We start from the raw sequence: 15,140 nt of genomic DNA on the forward strand, positions 1-15,140 counted from the left end.
AGATAATGGATGGGCTTTGAAGTCAAATGGACAAGCATTCAAATCCTGGCTCTATCTCTGTGCCCTCCTGGCAAGTTACTGAACCTGTCTCACCTTCAGTTGCTTCAGCTATAAAAGGAGGTATACCACTTGTTCAAATTTTTATTTTCCTAAGATTTAAATGAAAATTCTCATCCAACAAAAATTGATTGAGTTTCTACTGTTTTCCAGGCACTGCTCTAGATGGAGATATAGTGTGAGACAAATTCCTGGCCCTTAAGGAACTTATTAAATACTTTTTTTTTTTTTTTGAGATGAAGTCTTGCTCTGTCACCAGGGTGGACTGCAGTGACGCGATCTCGGCTCACTGCAACCTCTGACTCCCTGGTTCAAGCGATTCTCCTGCCTCAGCCTCCTGCGTAACAGGGATTACAGGCACATGCCACCCCACCCAGCTAATTTTTGTATTTCTAGTAGAGATGGGGTTTCACCATGTTGGCCAGGATGGTCTCAATCTCCTGACCTCATGATCTGACCACCTTGGCCTCCCAAAGTGCTGGGATTACAGGCATGAGCCGCCATGCCCGGCCACTTAAAGAACTTACTAAATACATTCTTTATAAAGACACATGCATATGTTCGTTGCTGCACTATTCACAATAGCAAAGACATGGAATCAACCTAAATGCCCATCAGTAATAGACTGGATAAAGAAAATGTGGTATATATACACCATGGAATTCTATGCAGGCATAAAAAGAAACAAGATAATGTCCTTTGCAGGGACGTGGATGGAGCAGGAGGCCATTATCCTTAGCAAACAAATGCAGAAACAGAAAACCAAATACCAGATGTTCTAACTTATAAGTGGGCAATAAATGATGAGCACACATGGATATATGGAACCACACGCACTGGAGCCTGTCAGATGAGATGGGATGAGGGGAGGGAGAGGATCAGGAAGAATAGCTAATGGATGCTGGGCTTAATACCTAGGCGACGGGATGATCTGTGCAGCAGATCACCATGGCACATGTTTACCTATGTAACAAACCTCCACATGCTGCGCATGTACCCAGGAACTGAAAATAAAAGTTAGAAATGAAAAAAAAAAAAATCTTACATTCTAGTGGGTGATACATATGATGAACATGTGGCCAAACAGATAACATAATCTTAAAGTGATAATTGCAATCTTATTAAAAAAAAAAAAAAAAAAAAAGACCATAGAGAATGATTAGATTGGGGGAGGAGGTGGAGTACTATTTTAGATACGGCAACCAGTAGAGTTTCTCTGAGAGGGTGACATTTGAGTAGGGATCTGAATGATGGAGAGAGCTATGCAAAAATCTGGAGAGGGCTGATGTAAAGATTCTGAAGCAGAAGTAAGCTCAGTGTATTCACATAACAGAATTAAGGTCAACACAGGGCAGGATAAGAGATGAGTGAAGTAGGGGGTGAGATGGGAGAGGTAGTATGTGTAGAAGAGGCTCCATAAATATTCTTTTTTTTTTTTTTTTCTTTTTTTTGAGACAGTCTCGCTGTATCACCCAGGCTGGAATACAGTGGCACGATCTTGGCTTATTGCAGCCTCTGCCTCCTGGGTTAAAGTGAGCACGTCCAGCTAATTTTTTTGTATGTGTAGTAGAGATGGGGTTTCGCCATGTTGTCCAGGCTGGTCTCAAACTCCTGACCTCAAGTGATCTTCCTGCCTCAGCCTCCCACAGTGCTGGGATTGCAGGTGTGAGCCACCACACCCAGCCCAGAAAAACTGGAAACAATCCAAATGTCCACCCATAGGTGAATGGATGAATAGATTGTGGCAAATTCATCAGTGGATGTTTTAGTCCATTCTGTGTTGCTAAAACAGAATACCTGAGACTGGGCACTTTATAAACAATAGAAATTTATTTGGTTCACGGTTCTGCATGCTGGGGAGACTAAGAGTATAGCAGCAGCATCTGGTGAGGGCCTTTGTGCTTCATCATAACCTTACCTCTTAATGCTATCACAATGACAAATTTCAACATGAGTTTTGGGGGGATGTTCAAAAGCATAGCAATGGAACACTAAACAATAAAAATGAAATGAGTTACTGACACATTCAAAAACATGGTGGTTGGGCCACCCAATTGGGGCATCTATATATTATATACAGTTAAGTGATTAGTTAGGCTTATATAATATTGAGAATCTTTATGTTTGGAATATTTATGTTGCACTTGTGGTGTTAACCATTCCTATGGTGCTGAAGCGGTATCATTGTCTGGGGTAAACACCTGGGGTTCATTGTCTCGTGCTAAGAAGATTAAGGACACCAACACATAAGTAGTGAGTTTGGAAGCAGAGGTTTAATAGGCAAAAGAAAGAGGAGAGCAGCTCTCTTTTATGAGAGAGAGAGAGAGAGAGGAGAGAGAGAGGAGAGAGGCATTGTCTGAAGGGAAAAGCTGGCCTGCTGCAAACTGCAGCAGATTTTTATAGGCAGGCTTGAGAAGGTGGTGTCTGATTTACAAAGGGCCCACAGATTGGTTTGACCAGGTGTGATGTTTACACAGCACACAGGGATGGCTGGTTGCCCCACCCTAATCTTATTATGCAAATGGCTTTCCACTTGGCCAGTGCCATCTTGCCTGCTCCTTACTGTACACATGGCTAGCAAAGAGAAGGAAACATGGAGCTGCCATTTTAATCATGCCTAGTCCCAGGTAGCCTTTTCCTATGGGCACAACTGCCGGCATTCACCCGTGCAAGCTTCCAGCTTGCTTGTCTGTGCCTGCAGCTCGATTTTACAGGCTGCTCTTTGTTAGAAAAGAAAATGATTTGGGGGCTGCTTTTCATTAAAAGGAGAACCTTACCAAGGACTTCCTTACCTTCACAACCTGCGTAAGTAATTTCTTTTTAACTCCTTTATCAGTGTTTCTCAGATTTACCTGATAATTACCTGGTGCAGTAGGCTGAATAGTGGCCCACTATGTCCATGTCCTAAACCTTGGAACATGTGAATGTTACCTTGAATAGTGTTTTTGACTGTTTTCTGTTGCTATAACAGAATATCTAAGGCTGGGTAATTTATAAATAAAAGAAATTTATTTCTCACACTTCTGGAGTCTGGAAAGTCCAAGAGCATGGCACCAGCATCTGCTCAACTTCCAGTGAGGGTTTTCATGAATAGTGTTTTTGACTGTTTTCTGTTGCTATAACAGAATACCTAAGGCTGGGTAATTTATAAATAAGAGAAATTTATTTCTCACACTTCTGGAGTCTGGAAAGTCCAAGAGCATGGCACCAGCATCTGCTCAACTTCCAGTGAGGGTTTTTATGGTGAAGGGCATCATATGGCAAACGAGCACAGACATGCAAGCTCAAGTCTCTCTTCCTCTTTTTTTTTTTTTTTTTTTTTTTTTTTTTTGAGACGGAGTCTCGCACTGCTGCCCAAGCTGGAGTGCTGTGGCCTGATCTCAGCTCACTGCAAGCTCCGCCTCCCGGGTTCACGCCATTCTCCTGCCTCAGCCTCCCGAGTAGCTGGACTACAGGCGACCGCCACCTCGCCCGGCTAGTTTTTTGTACTTTTTAGTAGAGACGGGGTTTCACCGTGTTAGCCAGGATGGTCTCGATCTCCTGACCTCGTGATCCGCCCATCTCGGCCTCCCAAAGTGCTGGGATTACAGGCTTGAGCCACCGCGCCCGGCCTCTTCCTCTTCTTATAAAGCCACCAGTCCCATCATAGGAGCCCCATCCTGATGACCTCATCTAATACTAATTATCTCCCCAAATCTCTGCCTCCAAATAGCATCAAGATATAAATTTGGGGATTTAGTTTGCAACACACAAAATTTGAGGGACACTTCCAAACCATATAGCAGATGGCAAAAGGGAGTTTGCAGATGTGACTGAGTTAGGATCTTGAACTTGGAGATTATGCTGGATTATCCAAGTGTCCAATGGTCCTTGTAAAAGGAGCACAGAAGGAGTCAGAGTTTGAGGAGAAGGTGATGTGATTACAGAAGCAGTAACTGGAGTGATGCTCTTCAAAGATGGTGGAACGGGACACACAGGCAACCACCAGAAGCTGAAAAAGGCAAAGACATGGATTCTCCCCTCAGAGCCTCCGGAAGAAACCTGTCAACACCTTGACTTTAGCCCAGTGAAACCGATTTTGGGTTTCTGACCTCCAGACGATAATAAATCCATGTTGTTTTAAGCCACTAAATTTGTGTTAATTTGTTACAGTGGCAATAGAAAACTAATACACCTGGGGTACTTGCTAAATATACAAATTACCATCCTTCTCCTATATAAATTCTGATTATGGAGGTCTAAGCTGGGCACCAAAGAATCTGTTTTTTAACAAGGGTCCAGGGGATGTTTATCTTCAGGTCAATTTGGGAACTGTTGCTGTAGTAAACTGGGATAGCTCAGCCAAATTCTTTACCACTTTTCTGGTGATGGACTCCATCTGCTTTGGCTACAAGTGTGAAGACATAACTAAGGATTGGCCAGTCCTGGCACTCCATTGCTCAAGAGCTTGAGACTGGTTCACAGGCAGACATGTGGTCCACACTGACCAATCACAATCCTTCTCTAAGACATTATACATTTAAGCCATCAGAGAAAAGTGTTCTTTCTTTGTGCTGGGATTTGGTTTAACAGTGGTACCCTAGCATGGAGTATCGGCCTGCCACTGCTGGCAGCCAACTTCTCTGACTACATTGAGGAAGCTCATTTGCAGTAGGAAAGAAAATAATAAACAAGAAAGCAGAGTAGAAAGCCAGAAGGAGAGAGAGGGAAAACCCTATGATCCTTTAAGACAATTGCATTTGATGCCGGTACCATCCCTGTTTTTTTGACCTATGAGAATCAATACATCTTATTATTTTTCAAGCTCATTGAATTGGTTTTCAGTCTCTTGAAATATATGGGCTCCTAACTCTCACAATGGGGTGTTATCTGGAGTGGGAGGGGAACAAATTTTTTTTTTTTTTTTTTTTTTTTTTTTTGAGACGGAGTCTTGCTCTGTCGCCCAGGCTGGAGTGCAGTGGCCGGATCTCAGCTCACTGCAAGCTCCGCCTCCCGGGTTTACGCCATTCTCCTGCCTCAGCCTCCCGAGTAGCTGGGACTACAGGCGCCTGCCACCTCGCCCGGCTAGTTTTTTGTATTTTTTTGGTAGAGACGGGGTTTCACCATGTTAGCCAGGATGGTCTCGATCTCCTGACCTCGTGATCCGCCCGTCTCGGCCTCCCAAAGTGCTGGGATTACAGGCTTGAGCCACCGCGCCCGGCCCCGGGAATAAATTTTTTACATTGTCTGGCTTTCTTTTCTCCCATTTCTATGTCCAACATCAACTGCTTCATATTTGTCTATGCCAGTTTACACTAGGTCTGATCAGAATTTACATACTAAAAAAAGAATTTATGTAGTAATTTTGTAGAAATTTTAGTCACTCTGTCTCTACCACTCATACTAATTCCTTACAGCATAAACATTTTCTGCCCCAACCACATAGTCCCCAGCATCTGTACGTTCAGGCTGATTCTCTTTTCTGCTTCTAACTCCCGCTCCCTCCCATCTATTCAATGACAAGAAATTCTAGAGCGGTGGCTCTCTTCCAATAAAAACAAACTGTAAAACTCCTATGATTGCTTTTGTGCAAAGTACTACCTACAAAATATCTTCTGTGATTATATTATATGGAGTTTTATAGGCATCTTTAGCTTGAAATTTAAGGACCAAGGAGATTGAGTGCTGACTGGAAGATTCTCTCCCATTATTTGAGTTACTTCACTGATGATTCTTCTTTCGATTCCAAAGTTTGTCAGCTCTAGCACATGCAGCTAAATACTGTTATCTGCAACATTTGACTGATATGAATCCTCCTTGCCACAGGGATGGTTCTATAACATTTACAAATTGGGATTAAGCATACGAGACCCATACCTTGCCAAAGGCTCACAACAGACCACCATTGGCAAAGTTCTTTGTAGAGTCAGGCTGTAAATATCGGTGGAAGAAAATGAGAATTCCTAACACTTTCCTCTACCACTAAAGTAAAAAGGGCATTGGGCTACCAGTCAAGAAACCCAAGTATGATCTTGGCTCTGCCATTTGTTACCATGTAGTAAACTTAGGCAAGTCAGTTAAAACCTCTAGGTTTTAATATCTTCATCTGTAAAATGGAATTCATGATACTTCCATGCCTGCTTACCTCACTGAGTGGTTGTAAGAATTAAATAAGGTATACAAACGTAAGCTATTATTATGCACTATACAAATACAAGGTGTAATTATGATGCCTTAGTCATAGACATCTTTATTTATCTTTATTGGATTGTGACTATTCTACTTACCAAGATGGAAAAAAGTGAATTGCTTCTCATAACCTAATTTATTTAATATCCATATGTTATGAGTTAGGAATTATGCAAGCCCACGTATAGCATAGTAGCAAATTTGGAACATCAGTTAGGATACTACTATATGCAAAGGGTTGACAGTTTAAAGTATGGAAACACATAATAATGTAAATAGATGCTATAAATTTCTGCAAAACATGCCTAAAAATGGTCTTTAGCATATGCTTCCAAACTCTCTCTGGATGACAGCTTTCAAAGAAAACAAAAAACCTAATGGATTTGGACCAGAGATCTTTAAAACCTCCTCCACCCCCACAACTGGCTTTATTTAGTACTAAATTTAGAGCAGATGGAAAAACCAGCAAGCAAGACAATGCTGCATCTACTAATATATTAATACTGCTGAGCCAAGCAACTAGAAAAATCTTGAGTGGTCTGTACATGTTAGCACAGCTACAAATAATGCAAGGCTCCTGCTTTTGAGGAATTTGTAATTTATATGGTTTAGACATAGTGTTGTTAGCTAACATTTATTGAGGATTTACTATGTGTCAGGCACTATTCTAACTGCTTTACTCAAATGGACGCATTTAATCTTCCTAACAACCCTGTAAAATAAATAGTTATATTATCCAGTCTACAGGAATATACTGAGTCTCACAGAGATAGTGACTTTGCCCAAGATCACCTGGCCAGTGACACAATTGGGATTCCAAAGCTCACACTCCCAACCATATGCTAAACTGCTCCTTTAGAAAGCCACAGATAGGGCCAGGCATAGTGACTCACTCATGTCTGTAATCCCAGCATTTTGGGAGGCTGAGGTGGGAGGATAGCTTGAGTCCAGGATTTCAAGACCATCCTGGGCAACATAGCAAGACCTCATCACTACTTTAAAAAATTAGCTGGGCATGTTGGTGCACACCTGTAGTCCCAGCTACTGGAGAGGCTGAGGCAGGAGGATCACTTGAGCCCAGGAGTTGGAGGCTGCAATGTGCTATGACTGTGCCTCTGCACACCAGCTGGGGTGATAGAGCAAGACCCCATCTCAAAAAAAAAAAATAGAATTAAAAAAAGAAAGACACAGATAGGAAGAAATAGAATGCCCTATGACTTCATTTCATACTTACCATGTATTATTTTTTAGAAGGGCAACCTACCCCCATTAGAATGCTCTATAGGTCTGTATCATAGCACTTAGGGTAACCCTTGCATACAGTAGGTGCTCAGTTAGTATATATGTTGATTTGATGACCAACAATATCATTTTAGATCCTTAGGTTGCTTTGAACATAGAATTATCACAAGAACTTAAAGTAGCTGATGAATGTCATGACACACATCAGATCTCTGAATTCTGGCAAGTCCCGTATCCAATACATGTGTTCGGACTGCATTGCCATTGCCATCTTCCTTTCTGCTTTCTCCCTGAAGGTTGTAAGTTCCTTGAGGGCAAGGATAGTGTCCAGGTCATCACTACATCCTCAGCGAACAGCCTGGTGCCTGGTGCATATTAGTGAGGAGTTTTAATCGTAACAGGAGTTCAGTTGGTATTTGCTAAAGCAGCAAAGGAAGTTGGAAGGATGCTGGGAAACTCCTAGGTTCCAGCATCCTGGAACTGCAGGAAGAGCTGCAGGAAGCAGAGGAGCTCCAGAAACTGGACCCAGGGCTCCATGCTGCTGGGACTTTCTTTCAAGCCATCTCTTTCTCTGCCGGGGAAAAACACATCCCTCAGAGCCCTTAACTCACAGCCTTCTAGCTCAATAATGTGACACATGTCAAGGGGCTACTTCCTCTTCCTTAACTCCAGTGAGAATGATCTTGAGGAAGTCATGGATTGGCCAAGCTTAGCTGGTGAGCTCATTTCTGACCAATTATCTGGAGCACACCACTTGGCCATGCTTAGAGGGTGTGCTTATTCCTGGGGATAAGTGGAGTGCGGGATTAGAGTAAGAATGATGTGGAAGCATGCCAGGTAGCCAAAAATAGTAGCTATTACACACCAGTAGGTAATTGAGGTAACTGATAATTGAGGATATGGGCTGGGAGTGTGGAGTGAATTATTTCCTTAAAGAGTTGATTCCATATTGAAAAATAATAGCCAGGCACGGTGGCTCAAGCCTGTAATCCCAGCACTTTGGGAGGCCGAGACGGGCGGATCACGAGGTCAGGAGATCGAGACCATCCTGGCTAACATGGTGAAACCCCGTCTCTACTAAAAATACAAAAAACTAGCCGGGCGAGGTGGCGGGCGCCTGTAATCCCAGCTACTTGGGAGGCTGAGGCAGGAGAATGGCGTGAACCCGGGAGGCGGAGCTTGCAGTGAGCCGAGATTGCGCCACTGCACTCCAGTCTGGGCGACAGAGCGAGACTCCGCCTCAAAAAAAAAAAAAAAAAAAAAGAGAAAAATAATAAGGCTTCCTTGTTATTCAACTTATATTCACTCATTCAACCAATAGTTTTTAAGTGTCTTATCAAGGGCCAGGCCTAGTTTTAGGTGCCAGGTGTACTTAAGGAGACAAAACAGTCCCTATCCTCCTGAATTTCCATTCTAAAGAAGGGAGACTGACAATGAACAAACAAATGTGTAAACACAGAATATGTCAGCTGGTAGTGTTATGAGAGTAATTAAAGTACAGTAAAGAGAATAGAAAGTGCAGAAGTGGGTTGCTGCTTTTTACAGGGAGAACAGGGTAGGTTGTTTTGATGAGGTGACATTTGAGCAGACACCTGAAGATGAGAGGGTGAGCTCTGTGGACAGCTGGGTATGGACCATTTCAAGCACAGGAAAGACCAAGTGGAAAAGCTGTACAGTGGGCACCGGCATGGCGAAAACAAGAGTAAGGATGCAGAAAGAGAGGGGAGGTCAAAGGCAGTGAGGTCAGAGTTTCAAGGCTCCCCTTAGCCTGGGCAGTTGTTGGGGTTGTGGAGAATTCTAGATGGGGTAAAAGGGAACCAAGTTGCAATCTGGAAGCATTCTTCCAGTTATATATTCTTCCATATATATATATAAGGGAGTTTATCAGGGAGAATTGGCTCACATGATAGCAAGGTGAGGTCCCACAATAAGCCATCTGCAAGCTGGAAAAAGAGAGAAGCTGGGAGTGTGGTTCAGCCCAAGCCCAAAAGCCTCAAAAGCAGGGAAGCCAATAATGCAGCCCTTAGTCTGAGGCTGAAGGCCCAAGAGCCCCCAGGAGGCCACTGGTGGGGGTCCCAGAGTTAAAAGGCTGAAGAACCTGGAGTCTGATGTCCAAGGGCAGCAGGAGAGTAAGCAAGCATCCAGCACACGAAGAGAGAGAGCAAGAAGACTCAGCAAGCTGCTTTGTCCCCCTTCTTCTGCCTGCTTTGCTCCAGCCTCTGTTGGCAGCTGATTGGATGGTGCCCACCCACACTGAGTCCCAGTCCAACAACTCAAATGTCAATCTCCTCTGGAAATACCCTCACAGACACACCCAGAAACAATGCTTCCCCAGTCACGAAGTCATCCCTCAATCCAATCAGGTTGACATCTACGTTAACCATAACAAGTCCACCCCTTGTCAACTTGGCACTCACACACACCTTCTTAAATCATACTTATCTCCAAATAAAGACAATAACAAGGTCATAATTCCACCCAACAAAATGTAACTATCCTTTGTACAATTGAAAATGCACTAATCCTTAACTTAAATACTATTACATAAAATTAACAACACTTAAGTGCTGATGTGAAGTCAGTAAATCTTATGTTACATCATAAAGGAACAAGAAAAGACATAAAACAAAGATCTGCTTAATACAGGTGTATATATGCACAAACGTATTATTAACAAAATAAGGAAGTATACTCATGACAATTAGAGTCCTCGTTTCTGAAATGGGTCATGTAGTGGTAGCTGGTATTGATAACTGTAAGGTTAGTAGAAAGGACGAGAGAGAGAGAGATAGACCCAAGGTCAGGCAAGGAAGTTCATTAACCCGTCGGGCTGTTAACACCACCATAGTCAGAGGAGGCAGCCCAGAGCTTACAAAATGAGGGGTTTATATAGGGGAGAGAGACCTGGGATTCTTTGTCAGTTAACTTTACCACATATCATCTCGTGACCGTGACCGGCTTACAATATAGTGTCTTGTGAAAATAGGAATTTACAAGAGGGTGTAACTTAGGTTTCTTGTGACCTCTCCAGTGCCGCCCGGGGGCCTATAATCAGGATTTGCTCAGCAAGTCTGGTGACCTTGCTGTGGCGCCTAGATAAGGGTTCAGGAATTCAGCTGCAGAGTATTCAGGGTAAGGGTCAGCTGCATTGCTGGGGAGGGTGGGGGGGAATCCCTGGGGCAGCTTGTCCCTAACAATAACTACCTTCTTCTACTACCCATTCTGTATTCCCTTTGCTATCAGCAAGCACCTCAGCTGGTTGTGGTTTTTTTACTTGGTGGTGGGACTGAAACTTTCATTTCTGAACTCTGGGCCATTTGTAGTCCTGCCTGGATTGGGTTGCTGTAGTTTCCCATTGACCTTAATTACAGGGCAGGGTGATACTAAGAGACACCCTAAGGGATCTCCTAAATTCCAGACATTCTTCCTTTCTTCCATTGTGGAGTAACAGTCTGATTTCATCTTGACAGTCTGGGTAAATCGCCCCAGGCAACACTGTAACGCTCTTCTTTTTTTTTTTTTTTTTTTTTTTTTTTTTGAGACTGAGTCTCGCTCTGTCACCCAGGCTGGAGTGCAGTGGCCGGATCTTGGCTCACTGCAAGCTCTGCCTCCCGGGTTTACGCCATTCTCCTGCCTCAGCCTCCCGAGTAGCTGGGACTACAGGCACCCGCCACCTCACCCGGCTAGTTTTTTGTATTTTTTAGTAGAGACGGGGTTTCACTGTGTTAGCCAGGATGGTCCCCATCTCCTGACCTTGTGATCCGCCCATCTTGGCCTCTCAAAGTGCTGGGATTACAGGCTTGAGCCCCCGCGCCCGGCCGTAACTCTCTTCTTAACCTGTTGACTGGGAAGCTTGAGGAACCTAAAGTATCCAGTGGCAGTCTTAAACTCCAGTTCAACGCAATTGTATTGTGTCTCCTGGTGGCAGCATTTCTCCCTCTGGAACTAAGACCTCTAGGCAGCAGAACATGATGTCACTGGAACAAGAAGCAAAAATTTTGCTAGTAGGTCACTAGGGGTGATGGTGAGTGGTGCCACTTCCACTTCCACTCCTTGGTTCCCGGACCTGTGAATTCTGGCTATGAGAGAAGCAGTACCATATACTAGACACTGATTCAGAGCATATACAGCCTTCCGGAGAAGAAGTCCCATAAAGTATTGTCACCTAGTTGGCATTGTAATTGCAACTTCAAAAGGCCATTCCGCCATTATATCAAGCCAGCTGCTTCAGGATGATGGGGAATATAGTAAGACCAGTGAATTCCATGAGCATGAGCCCACTATTGCACTTCTTTGGCTGGGAAGTGAGTTCCTTCGTCAGAAGCAATGCTGTGTGGAATACCATGGCAGTGGACAAGGCACTCTGGGAGCCCACAGATGGTAGTCTTGGTAGAAGAACTGCATGCAGGAAAGGCAAATCCATATCAGAAGTAACTGTCTGTCCTGGCTGGGCGCGGTGGCTCACGCCTGTAATCCCAACACTTTGGGAGGCCGAGGCAGGTGGATCACGAGGTCAGGAGATCAAGACCATCCTGGCTAACACGGTGAAACCCCATCTCTACTAAAAAAAAATACAAAAAATTAGCCGGGCGTGGTAGTGGGCGCCTGTAGTCCCAGCTACTCGGGAGGCTGAGGCAGGAGAATGGCGTGAACCCGGGAGGCGGAGCTTGCAGTGAGCCGAGATCGCACCACTGCACTCTAGCCTGGGCGACAGAGCGAGACTCCGTCTCAAAAAAAAAAAGAAAAAGAAGTAATTGTCTGTCCCAACAAGGATAAACCACTGCCCCTTCCATGATGGAAGTAGTTCAATGTAATCAGCCTACCATTAGGTAGGTGGCTAATCACTCCAAGGAATGGTGCCATATCGAACGCTCATTGTTGGTCTCCACTGCTGGCAGATTGGGCACTCAGTGGTGGCTGTAGCCAGGTCAGCCTTGTGGGGTGGAAATCCATGTTGCTGAGCCCATGTGTAACCTCCATCCCTGCCACGAAGGCCACTTTGCTTATGAGCCCATTGGGCAACTATAGGGGTGATGAGGAAAGAGGCTGAGTAGTGTCCACAGAATGGGTCATCCTATCCACTTTATTAAAATCCTCCTCTGCTGAAGGCACCCTTTGGTGAGCATTCGCATGGACAAATATCTTCTATTTATTTATTTATTTATTTATTGAGACGGAGTCTCGCTCTGTCGCCCAGGCTGGAGTGTAGTGGCTGGATCTCAGCTCACTGCAAGCTCCGCCTCCCAGGTTCACGCTATTCTCCTGCCTCAGCCTCCCGAGTAGCTGGGACTACAGGCGCTCGCCACCTCGCCCGGCTAGTTTTTTGTATTTTTTAGTAGAGACGGGGTTTCACCGTGTTAGCCAGGATGGTCTTGATCTCCTGACCTCGTGATCCACCCGTCTCGGCCTCCCAAAGTGCTGGGATTACAGGCTTGAGCCACCACGCCCGGCCCATATCTTCCATTTTTGACCACTCAGAGAGGTTCATCCATATACCTCTTCCCCAGATTTGTCACCAATTTTCCAATCATGATCCTTCCAAGTTCCTGACCATCCAGCCAAACCACTAGCTGCGTCACATGAATCAGTATATAGTCACACATCTGGTCATTTCTCCTTCCAAGCAAAGTGCGCAAGCAGGTGCACTGCTCGGAGTTCTGCCCACTGACATTTCCCTTCACCACTGTCCTGCAGGAATGTCCCAGAAAGGGGCTGTAGTGCTGCAGCTGTCCACTTTCAGGTGGTACCAGTATATGGTGCAGAACCATCTATAAAGCAGGTATTCTCTTCTCTTCATATGTGAACTGATCTTAGGGAACTCCTCATGAAGCCATAGGTGCAGCTTGGGAGAGAGAAGGCTGGGGTCACAGGAGTGGGAACCATGGGCATTTGGGCCACTTCCTCATGTAACTTACTTGTGCCTTTAGGACCTGCTCAAGCCCAGTCATGTATGTACTACTTTCAATTGATGATGGAATGCTGCTGTGCACGCGCAACTTTATGGTTAGATGGGTTAGAAAGCACCCAGGTCATGAGAGGCAGTTCAGGTTGCATGGTAACTTGGTGACCTGTGGCCAAATGTTCAGTTTCTACCAAGGCCTAGTAGCAGGTCAGAAGCTATCTCCCAAAAGGAGAGTAGTTACCTGCCGAAGAAGGTAAGGCTGCCCGTTGAAATCCTAGAGGCCACCACTGTGATTCACCTATGGGGGCTGACCAAAGGCTCCAGACAGCACCTCTATCTCCCACTGACACGTCAAGCACCATTGGATCTGCTGGATCATATGGCCCAGGTGGCAGAGCAGCTTGCACAGCAGCCTGGACCTGTTGGCAGAGTCTTAACCTGTCCTGGGTCCCACTCAAAACTAGCAGCCTTCTGGGTCACTCAATAAATGGGCCAGAGTAACACGCCCAAATAAGGAATGCATTGCCTCGAAAATCCAAATAAGCTCACTAGGTGTTGCACCTTTTTCAGAGTTATAGAACAGGCCAGATGCAACAATTTATCCTTCACCTTAGAAGGAATATCTCGACAGGCCCCACACCACTGGACCCCTAGAAATTTCACTGAGGCAGAAGGCCCCTGAATTTTAGTCAGATTTATTTCTCACCCCCGATATGCAAATGTCTCACCAAATAAGGCCAGAGTGGTTGCTACTTCTCACTCATAGGTCCAATCAGCATAATGTCATCAATGTAATGAACCGATATAATATCTTGTAGAAAGGAAAAGCAATCAGGGTCTCTGTGAAAAAGATTATGACATGCAGCTGGAAAGTTAATATACCCCTGAGGTAGGACAGTGAAGGCAAATTGCTTCTGGTGGGCCTTATGGACAGCAATGGAGAAAAAGACATTTGCCAGATAATTGCATACCAGGCACCGGAGGATGTGTTAATTTGCTTAAGCAACGAAACCACATTTACTATAATAACAGCTGCAATTGGAGTCACCACTTGGTTAAGCTAATGATAATCCACTGTCATTCTCCAAGATCCACATCTTCTGCACAGGCCAAACAGGAGACGTGAATGAGGATGTGGTGGGAATCACTACCCTGTGTGTTTCAAGTCCTTAATTCACTATTTTCCCAGGTAGAGGCATTCTTAATGGCTTCCATTTGGCCCTTCCCACTGTAATAGCCCTCACCCCACAGGCCAGGGAACCAATGTGGGGATTCTGCCAGCTACTAAGAATATCTATTCCAATTATCCATTCTAGCACTGGAGAAATGACCACAGGATGGATCCAGGGACTCACTGGACTCAGTATATGTCAGACCTGAGATAAAACTCCATTAATTGCCTGACACCTATAAGCCCCTACTCTAATTGGAAGGCCACAATGATTTTTTTTTTTTTTTTTTTTTTTTTTTGAGATGGAATCTCATTTGTCACTCAGGCTGGAGTACACTGGTACAATCTTAGCTGACTGCAACCTCCACCTCCTGGGTTCAAGTGATTCACCTGCCTCAGCCTCCCAAGTAGCTGGGACTACACGTGCATGCCACCAGGCCCAGCTAATTTTTTGTGTTTTTAGTAGAGACGGGGTTTCACCATTTTGGTCAGCCAGGTCTTGATCTCCTGAACTCAAGTGATCTGCCTACCTCAGCCTCCCAAAGTACTGAGATTACAAGTGTGAGCCACCATGCCCAGTCCCACAGTGATATTCTGGCT

The sequence above is a fragment of the Rhinopithecus roxellana genome, chromosome 21 (genome assembly GCF_007565055.1).
Source record: "Rhinopithecus roxellana isolate Shanxi Qingling chromosome 21, ASM756505v1, whole genome shotgun sequence".
Classification (NCBI taxonomy): Eukaryota; Metazoa; Chordata; class Mammalia; order Primates; family Cercopithecidae; genus Rhinopithecus; species Rhinopithecus roxellana.